Raw genomic sequence first — 9,988 nt, forward strand, 5'->3', positions numbered from 1 at the left:
TGTCTCCGCGTCCAACATCCTTCTGCTGAGGTAGAAGACGACCCTTTCAACACCCTCATAGAGTTGCACCACTACCGAAGCGATAGACGTGTCGGCTACTGACAAGTAGATATAGAACGGCCTGGCTTGTTGGGGCGGAACCAGCACAGGCGGTGTTGTTAGATACCGCTTAATTTCATCAAACGCCTGCTGCTGTTCTGCCCCCCAGTGAAACTCGTCATCAGATTTAATCTTCACCAGCGCCATGAACGGCTCGATTCGCCCTGACAGGTTAGAGATGAATCGGCGGACGAAGTTGATCTTGCCGATAAGGCGTTGGAGCTCTTTCTTCGTGGTGGGTGGCTGCATGGTACGCATCGCCTCCCGACTTTTCGGGCCAATCTCAATTCCCCGTTCATGAACCAGAAAACCTAGGAACTGACCGGCCGTCACACCAAAGGCACACTTCTTCGGATTCATTCTTAGTCCGAACTTCCGAGTTCGGTCTAGGATGCGTCGCAAATCATCTAAGTGTCCCTCCATGGAGACAGACTTGACTACCACGTCATCGATGTAGATTTCCACCAACTTGCCGATCAGATCGTGAAATATATAATTCATGGCCCTTTGGTACGTTGCACCAAGCATTCTTCAACCCGAAGGTCATGACTACATATTCAAACAAGCCTCACTGCTCCTGGCACTCTGAATGCGGTCTTGTGTATATCTTCTGGGGCCATAAAAATTTGGTTATAGCCGGCGTTGCCATCCATGAAGCTCAACACCTTATGGCCAGCAGCTGCATTGATCAACGTTTCTGCCACAGGCATCGGATATTCATCCTTTGGAGTAGCTCTGTTGAGGTCTCGGAAATCGATGGCCACACGCCATCGGTCGTCCTTCTTTTCTACGAGAACGATACAGGAGATCCATTCAAGCATACCCGCATGGCCTCGATGAACCCGGCGGCCAACATCTTCTTGATCTCTTTCTTGACCTCCTCCAGAATTTCGGCCTTCATCTGACGTACTCGTTGTTGAAACGGCCGAAACCCTTTCTTAAGGGGAAGCCGATGTTCAATGATGCTCCTATCCAACCTAGGCATCTCTGTGTAATCCCATGCAAAGCAATCTGGGTATTCTTTTAGCAGAGCTATCATCTGACCTCTGAGATGTGGATCTAACCTCTTGCTGATAAAAGTTGGTCGCGGCTTATCCCCAGGACCGATGTCGACTTCTTCTAGCTCATCAGCCGATGTAAACCCATATCCCAGCTTCCCGTCCCCTGCGAGGTCGACACCCAACACAGGGAGAGCGTGTGGCACGGATAATGCGGGCCGGTCGCTGGAATCGGCCTTCATCTTGATTGTAACCAAGATTTTTTGGAGGTGTCGGGGCCGATCGCGTGGAACAGCTTCCTCCTTGTCTTCGTTGTGAGAGCAGCTGCCCTCGTCTCTGTCCTCACCAGGGTGGTACCCGAGCCCTATCATGTTGATGTCGAACGAGAATCTTGGCTGGCACCCTCCAGGGTGAGTGAGCTTCACCATGTTAACGGCGGATGCCGATGAGTTCGGCACTTCTGGTGCTGCCAATGCGAACGGCAGCGGCGGACGGGACTGGAGTGGCATCTCTCCTTGGTACGTCCCCAGAGCTGGTCCTGTCGGAGAGTACTGATGGCTCATGATTTCCTGGATCACGCGAAGAGCGACACGCTCCAAAGTGTTCACCAGGCTCTCAGAATGGCGGTGCAGCGAATGAGCCACCATGAAGTTGATCTCCTGACGCAGCGACCTGGTGCGTTCTTCTGACGGGGCGGACAGGTCCACTCCATCGAGCGCGCCTTCCGGTGAGAACCCCTTCCACCTGATGCCATGGGAGCGGGTTCTGTGGAAAGAGCCGATGAGGTCGGCTTCGAGGACTGCCTTGATCTCGTCATGCTTCTTCTTGAGCTCGTCAGCCAGATCCTCGTACTTGACCGGAGTGCCTTCCGCCATCTCAGATGTAGATGGTGATGCGGTGGATGTCGAAGATCGTCCCACCGGGCGTGCCAGAATGTGTTGCGGTCAGAAACCCACCGGCGGGCAGCGACGGGCAACACCGTAGAGCCGGGAACAACTCGTGGCTGCGGCCGGCCCCGGTCCCTCCGAGCGACGGCCCGCAAAGCCTTCGCGCACACGTCCGATGCTGATGCAAGGGCGTGCCACCTGACCTATACCTGGTCAGGAAGGTGTTGGATGATGCCTCGCTTAATTTCCTGCAGGGCATACACGTAAACGTTAAATACGAGCCTCGATCGGCTCTCAGGTTATCCTGTGGGCCGATCCACCCATGATTCGTACAAGGTGTACGAATATATGGTGGTCCTGCTTGATCAAGATAAAGCTAAAACGATCTACGACGATTTAGGGTTTTCACCGCATAATCGGATCATCCTACTCACGATTGGGCCTCGCGCTCGCGTACGGTGATCGTGAGCCGATCCTAGACAGGGCCTAAAAACCAACACGAGGTTGATCCCCGGAACATCCTGTCTAGGGCTAGCAAACTACACCCTACACGCCGCTCGGATCCTCCAACCCTTTGTAAGGCCTAACTATTGCAGATATTAAACTAATCCTTGAAGAACAAGGAGCAACCGTAACGGATCGGATCTACTAAACGATGATCAAGCGGGGTGCCGCCCCTACACCTAAGATAGGTGTAGGGCGGCTAGATGTATAAGGGTTGCACTACGACAGCATATGATACGAAGAACAATGCTAACCCTAATACATCTAAGATAACTATGTTGCTCGCCATCAAAAAGGCTTCAGCACGAGCAACGCATGAACAACGTAATAAGCTTGTGCTGCCTAGATCGCAAGATGCGATCTAGGCAGCATGGTGCTTACCAGGAGAAACCCTCGAGACGAAGGAGTTGGCGATGCGCCGAGATTGATTTGTGTTGAACGTTGGTTGTTGTTTATTCCACAAACCCTAGATACATATTTATAGTCCAGGGGACTTTCTAATTCAGACGTGCACCGAACCGTGCACGGGTAAAACTCTAACTTCTAAACTAAGATGCGATCTACTATGTTACAGATACACGGGCAATTAGCCCAAACTTGATATGCAAGGCCGATTCATGTATTTCTTCCATGTATATTCTTCAAGTCCATCTTCAATCGCGGCCCATCTCTGATCCGGTCAAATTCTGGTGATAACACCAGTATGAAGGTAGAGCTAGTCTGATTTAGTCAGCAAAACTGCAGCTAGCTGCACACAATTAGCCTCGTCCCCATTCGTTTGGTGCGTTGCGTATCCAAATTGATCTTTCTCTGTCCTTTCCTTATTATTTGTGGAGATTCTGTTATTTATGCCTAAAATGTGTTGCACAAAAAATATTGGAAGTGGAGACTAATCTATGTCATATGTTTGCTTTGAGCAAAATTGATGAAAAATTGATATCAGTTGGGAAATAGTTGCAAATTGCATCGGTACATTTGTACCTTTAATATTTTTGTTTATCTAGACCTCTGATTTACATCACTAAATAGCTTTAAAATTTGTGTTCTATCTCCTCATATGAACCGTTTCTTTATATCCAAAAAGTCAATTTATTCGTGTTCTTCTTGCAGTCTCAGGCCCACCTTGGAGATGGTGCCAGGATTGCCTGCCGTTCACGCTCTCCCTCTTAGCCACTACCGATCGTCTAGCAAGGTCTCGACGAATTACATGATATAAGCTGCAAGATGTGATTTTGGATGTTGTTCCCTGACCACTTCTTGGACCGTGCTCTTCATGTCGAGCACCCAACAAGAGGGAGAGGAGGAGCGCATCCATGCTCGAACTCGGAGATGGGAAAGCAGGAAGACGGTAAATATGAGCTTGTGTGCACTGGACTTGCAGCACTACATGCTCTCGTGTAGGTATGAATTCTTCTTCCTAATCAACTTTATTTTTATGGAGAAAGAGAAGTTTGCTACTTTTGGTTCCGGTAAAAAATATGTGATGTTATACTACTGGCATATATAGATGTAGTTTTTCTATACATACGCACAAAACTTCCATGATGTTTTTTCTTGGTTTGTGATCTAGAATAAGTTATGGTTTAGTGCACCATTTTGGCATTTTGTTCATAACTGCAGATAAGAAATCTACATGGTCAGGGTCTCAATCCCAATTTATTGCCTTGACTTTTTGTTTCTTGGGTTCTTGATTTATCATCGGGATTTACTTCAATGGCCTCTTATGCGTTTACCTGTTATCCTTTCTGTTTGCTACCCACGTATCGATCTCATGGGAATCGTTATGTTCGCTAATGCTGGCCATTTTCAGGCTCCGTGTGTTTATACAATATGGGACACTCGTGGCGGAATGTGGCAAGCTTGTGCAAACCTCATGCTGGTAGAAAGGAAGGTATGTCTTACCCTTCATGCTGGTAGAATTGCCGCAGATGGGTAACTAATACACATAAGTTAAATTTTCCAATACCACTACTTCTACCTCCTCATTAGATACTATTTTAAGCTTCATTCTCAACAGTACCTAGATAAGTACAAAACTGAACATTTGTGTTTGAGCTCGTCTAATCTACTATATAGATAAAATAGATCTTTAGGTATACTTGGCTCTTGTAATAGAATATCTGAAACCACTTCATGATGCACAATAATTTTCTAAAGCTTCTCTGCTAAAAGATTGCAAATTTTAACAGGGCATATGCATATTTTTCTCCCAAAAAAACTCAACTAAGACATGGTCATTGTGGAGTGAGTTTGCCTTGTTGCTGAACCTTTTCCCAGCTTTGCTACTGTCGAACAGAGCTCTTCTTATTTATTTATGAAAAAATCCCATTAATCCTATTAACTATTACTTTTCCTATGGTTGCCCAGCTATACTTTGACATGACTAACTGTAATATTGCTTCTGGTCTTCCAGACAATTCAAATTCTGGAACTACAAAGATGATGTTCAAGAAATATAGGAGTACAAAGCAAGAGGATGTGCTCAGCTTCTCTCTGACTTATTATGCTTACATCTATGATTGCTGGACTTCTTGCTCCCCAAAGATGTCAAGCGGTTCTCTCTCTTATAGCATGTTATGTTTGTGTCTCTTTAATTTTCACTATTCAAATGATGCATGAACAGTTTTTTCATTGTTTGAATCAAACATTATACTCTACAATCTACATATCCTACTACTAGCGGTGGCTGAATTGTGATACAGTATTAATTTTATTTTGTGTTCCTCCCAGGTCTTTCTGATTGTCCTGAGCTCCTGTCGTCGAAGGTAAGATGATTGATTGTTGCTCACATGGTTCGTTCAAATGCTTATGTGTCTCTAGGTGAAGCTGCAACAATATTTGTCGTGGTTTCTTTTTCAAGTGCCGAGTTCAGCAAGTGGTGTGCATTTATGCCGGATCCACTGCTACTGTACTGTAGAAACTGCTTCTGGGTTTTTGATGATGTGACATAGTACATGTGTTAAGCCTATTAATTTTATGGTCTGTTTGGTTTGCATAATTCCAGCTTTGCTACTGTTGCCTCAAACTTACTTTTATCGTAGTGTCACCTGAAACTTAATTTTGTCATACTACATGGCCTAGCTATTTGCTTGCGCAGCTTGTGACCTTAGTGTCACCTGAAACTTAATTTTGTCATACTACATGGCCTAGCTATTTTCTTGCGCAGCTTGTGACCTTTATTCTTTTGTGCTTACGATATCTGTTGATTATGATGGCCATTTGGCCTGCTTTGTTCCCGTTGGCATCTAGGCACAATTCACACACGATCGACTGGTCGAGGCTAAATATCTGTTCTGCTGACCAGTTGCAATGCAAATAATATTTTACCGAGCTGAAGTGAAATGGCCCTAATGTCATGTTAGGTAATATAAATTGGAATTGAAGATAAATTCCAGTTAAGGGTGCTTGAATGACAAAGGGCTTGAATGAAAAAGGAGTTGCACATCAGAATTAGCAGTAGTAAAGTCAATCATCACTATGTTGTATAATATAAAACGTTTTCTAATATTATGAAACTGAGGGAGTACATATTAGCCTTCCGGTGCTTCTTCCATCGTGCCCTCTATATGGTGACGAACCTATTAAGAACATGTGGTATATCATTGTGGATATAATTCATCTGTAAATACGAATGCCTAAATTAGTGTGCCTATTGTATGGACTATTGATGTTATTTCGCTCCAACATTTCTGTTAAGTTAGATATTCACCTATCTTTCTTATGTATGTTTGAATTTTTTTTTAACATATTTGCTAGATTATGAAAACGTTTTGCACAAAGATTTACATGCCTCCAAAGTCAAAGCTGGTGGCCATCGTCAGATTCTATCACTTAATTCACTGTCTTCGATTTGCTTATGGCAGCCTTTCACTTTCTAGCCATCACCTGGTGGTTGGAGGCTACAAATAATGATGTCGCACCGTGGTACGGATGGTTCGAGTTCTCTCCTGGCAGCCTTTCCATGTATTATCTATGTATACTTATTCAACTGCCCACCATTAATTTGTAGTAATTGTATGTTTAAGTTTTACAAGTCTGCGAAAGGCGGGTCGCGTGGCAAGCAGCGTCCTTACTGATAGTAGATTTCAGATAGTGTTTCTGAATTATTTATCAGTACGAAAGTCAGGAACCTACTTATTTGACTGCTTAGGGGAATGTAAACTGCTTGCCATCAGGTCGGGAACACCAAACTCCAACCTTATGGAAGAGACAAATCATATGATTCGTCGGTAAATCCCCAATCTCTCTCTCTCTCTCTCTCCAGATTTTGCCTGTTTGATTCATGCTCATCCTTCTGGATTTAGTGCATTGCAGATCCCCTGTAGAAGAGGACCCTGAATGCGGAGAAGTTTTCATTTTGCCCTTTTGTTTGGGTCAACCATACGGTTGGAGCGAGGTGTGCAATTTTTCCTATGGATTTGTCTCTTCCACTACATTTTGGTTTAATCCCCTAATCTTTCATCTTTGTGCAGATTCCTTTCTATTTATGCCTACATGATGTTTGATGAAAATACGAGTGGGCAACAGAGAAATATTGAGGTTTGTAATATCCATTCTACACAATAGATTTATTTTCTGAAATTTGGCTAAAATATGTGACTTTTTTTTGCTTTTATATCTTTGTGTCACTTGAGCTCATACATCCTGATTTAGGACAGGCCCATTATTCATGTATAATGTCTCCTTTTTCACAGGTTATTTCTCATGCTGTTCAGTATGCAATAGTTTATTCAGAACTACCAATGTGCCTCCAGGTCTCCCAATTGAAAAAAAAGGTATACAATACCTAATTATTTAGACTTTTATGTAGCCTAAAATCTCAATACAGAATTAATAATATATGTGATGCTTTCTTAGGCATGATTGCTGATACGAGTACGGTGTATAGATATACAAATGACTGAATTACCATGTCATCTATTTTTGGGAGCTCATTTGTGTCTCAATGAAGCAAAGGGATGGAGTTTCTGGTTCACATACATCCTGCTCTCTTGATCAGCGGAAAAAAATGATGATTGCAAATTTTGAAGGCTTATATATTGGTTGTTCATGTGTACTGCCACCTCTCATATGTTGCAGTGGTGTTTCAGCAGAATGGGAAGGTACCACTCGAGCACGTTCACTCACAGATTGTTGCAGTGGGGTTTCAGTACAAAATCCAATACAAGCGAGATAGCTAACTGCACCAATCAGTTATGCGAATTGCCTGCAATAAAGCCGAGTTGTTGTCACTTCAAGCTGCAAAGTGAAATATCACTCTCACTCAGTTACTTAGGTGACTCAACAACTCGACATGTACTCTACTCTTAGATCTTCAGAGATTCATAGCTCTATAAGCATTATTCTTCATGAATATTAGCAGTATTGATTATACTAATGTTATTTTCTCCCTTTGTAGACAAATTGATTACTGACACTGTTTGGACTGAATAATGGTCCATGTGAGAGAAATAGCAAGCTGATATCATCCTATAATGATAGCAGCAGGAGGGGATGATGTTGGTGGCTGAGGGTGCCAATGTGCCATAAACATTGGGAGGAATGAGACGTTTTGTTCTTTTTTTTCGGAGGAATGAGGTGTTCTGCTCATTTTATTTGTACAATGGTTTCAAGATTCTTACTTCAGCGAAGCAGTCCCCTAACATATGGATAGGTTGACAACATTATCGCAACAAGCAAGATGCAGGTATGTCTAGGCTCCTTATTGCTGGGTATCATCCCAATTCTTGATGCCGTGTGTTCTGCTCTTGGCTGTGCAGGCCAAGCAGTTAATGCATTTCTTCTATGTATAGGGCACTAAGCAGTCATATCTAACTTCAGCTCTACGAGAAATAGTGATTTTTTTTATAGTAGCTGCCATTTCTTTTCTGAAGAAATTGTTGCCGACAGCAATGATATAGGTATCTGAACTAGAATTCCTTAGGAATATTTTTCATTGTAAACTTAACAACATTTTGACCTGAAATACCCTATATGTTTATGTAGATTTGATTTTTCAGCGATGCAGTTGATGTATCGTCTCCAGTAGTTCTGTTTCCACAATGATAAGTACTTTGGCACATTAATCTCCATCTTTTAACATTTCTTTCATTTGTCTGGCTTTTAACTAATGGTTAATTTATCTTCTCATTTACAGCGGTATTTCTGTTTGGTGGTGCAAGTACTTGTTATGGCCATGTCTCCTTTATGCTGCTGCGGACCATGTCGCGGCAATGTCCATGAGTTGCTTATGTAGATGTTGCTTTTGATGTCACTACCTTGTATTGCTCTTCATAGAGCATCCTTCTATTTTCTTTGTATATCAGCTTTGCTGCTACGTTTGTAGTATCGGAGTTTCAACTGTAAATCCTAAGAAATGTATTATCCTATTGGTAATTAATTTTATTGTTCTCATATATAATGAATGTAGTCACGAGCTCAACGGGATCGTGCGCCAAGGCGCACATCTAAATCTAGTGTATTATAATTAGCTGAGTGTCCGTGCATTGCTACGGCATGTTAAGGTTTCTCCATCTTTTTCACCGTTGCACATAAACATATTCTTTGTATGGTAATGTATATTTTGATCGTCCTATATGATAAAGAGCATGTTGCAGTAATTCATAGCAGATGTCAACCTCGTCCACATAGTTCTTATAATTAGCACATAATTTATTTCTGACCTGTTTAACAAAGACAATGTTGAATGTTTTTCTTTGCCTTTCACTGTGACAGTGAATCAAGGATGTTGCGAGCGTAAAAAAACAATGCAAAACTGATAAAGACCAAATTCATTGTAGAACCAATTGAACGATATATGCCGCTAATTCTAGTCTAATGCCATTAAGGATCAGTTCTCTGACGTCATTAATATGCAGCATGGTAGTAGAAGAGAACCTGACCAGTCTGTTGATTCGTCTTGTACGCATCTAAATGATACTATCTCTGATAGCTCCTTGCCACGTGCTCTCTCTGGTGAACTCCTGAAGCATCCGTAGCTCACCCTTTGCGGTCACGTACCAGCGCATGTATTTGACGGCAGTGTTACGTACCAATACCATGTTGATCCAAGTCAGTAAACATCTCCTATTGTTTTTTTTTTGACCTGTAAACATCTCCTATTGTTGTTTGTATAGTCGAGTTCCTCCTCCGCTAAAATTGATGCGACCCTTGTTGTCGCTGAAGCACATAGAGCTGGTCGTTGCGACGTGGCAGCTGCGGGTGAGCAAGCTGGGCACGGTGGCACGGAGACCTTGCACACGCGAGCCCTATCAAACTGAGACAGTCCAGGAAGTTGCCTATCTTCTCCCGCCTGCACCCGAAGACGATGGGCGTCTGAGCCACCTAGCCAGCTCCGTGCTGCTTCTCCCGGAGAGGTAAAGAACGTCATGTCCGAGCACCCCGCAGGTAACGCACTTCACGGCGTACGGGCAGTATGTACCGTTTTGCATTGATGAGGATCTGAAATCGATGCAATTTGCTCTTTGCTAGCGTGCACAATTGAGTAAAATACACCTGCAG

At 43.3% G+C, this 9,988-nt stretch overlaps 2 long non-coding RNA genes across 9 annotated transcripts; both read left to right on the top strand.

The window, feature by feature from the left end:
- The first annotated feature begins 3,615 nt into the window (after window positions 1–3,615).
- Window positions 3,616–7,681, top strand: LOC124665300. Of its 8 annotated transcripts, none has more exons than XR_006990528.1 (10): window positions 3,616–3,889; window positions 4,299–4,379; window positions 4,902–5,042; window positions 5,219–5,253; window positions 6,352–6,412; window positions 6,514–6,717; window positions 6,793–6,884; window positions 6,961–7,027; window positions 7,183–7,242; window positions 7,346–7,681. It is a non-coding gene; the product is annotated as an uncharacterized LOC124665300 (long non-coding RNA). The 8 variants fall into 8 exon arrangements; XR_006990533.1 differs by having other exon boundaries at window positions 6,664–6,717; XR_006990526.1 differs by having other exon boundaries at window positions 4,902–5,253.
- A 46-nt stretch (window positions 7,682–7,727) lies between these two features.
- On the top strand, window positions 7,728–8,888 carry LOC124665301. The gene is made up of 4 exons (XR_006990534.1): window positions 7,728–7,763; window positions 7,887–8,174; window positions 8,281–8,388; window positions 8,474–8,888. It is a non-coding gene; the product is annotated as an uncharacterized LOC124665301 (long non-coding RNA).
- Window positions 8,889–9,988: the final 1,100 nt, after the last annotated feature.

This window comes from Lolium rigidum, chromosome 6 (assembly GCF_022539505.1).
Source record: "Lolium rigidum isolate FL_2022 chromosome 6, APGP_CSIRO_Lrig_0.1, whole genome shotgun sequence".
Lineage (NCBI taxonomy): Eukaryota > Viridiplantae > Streptophyta > Magnoliopsida > Poales > Poaceae > Lolium > Lolium rigidum.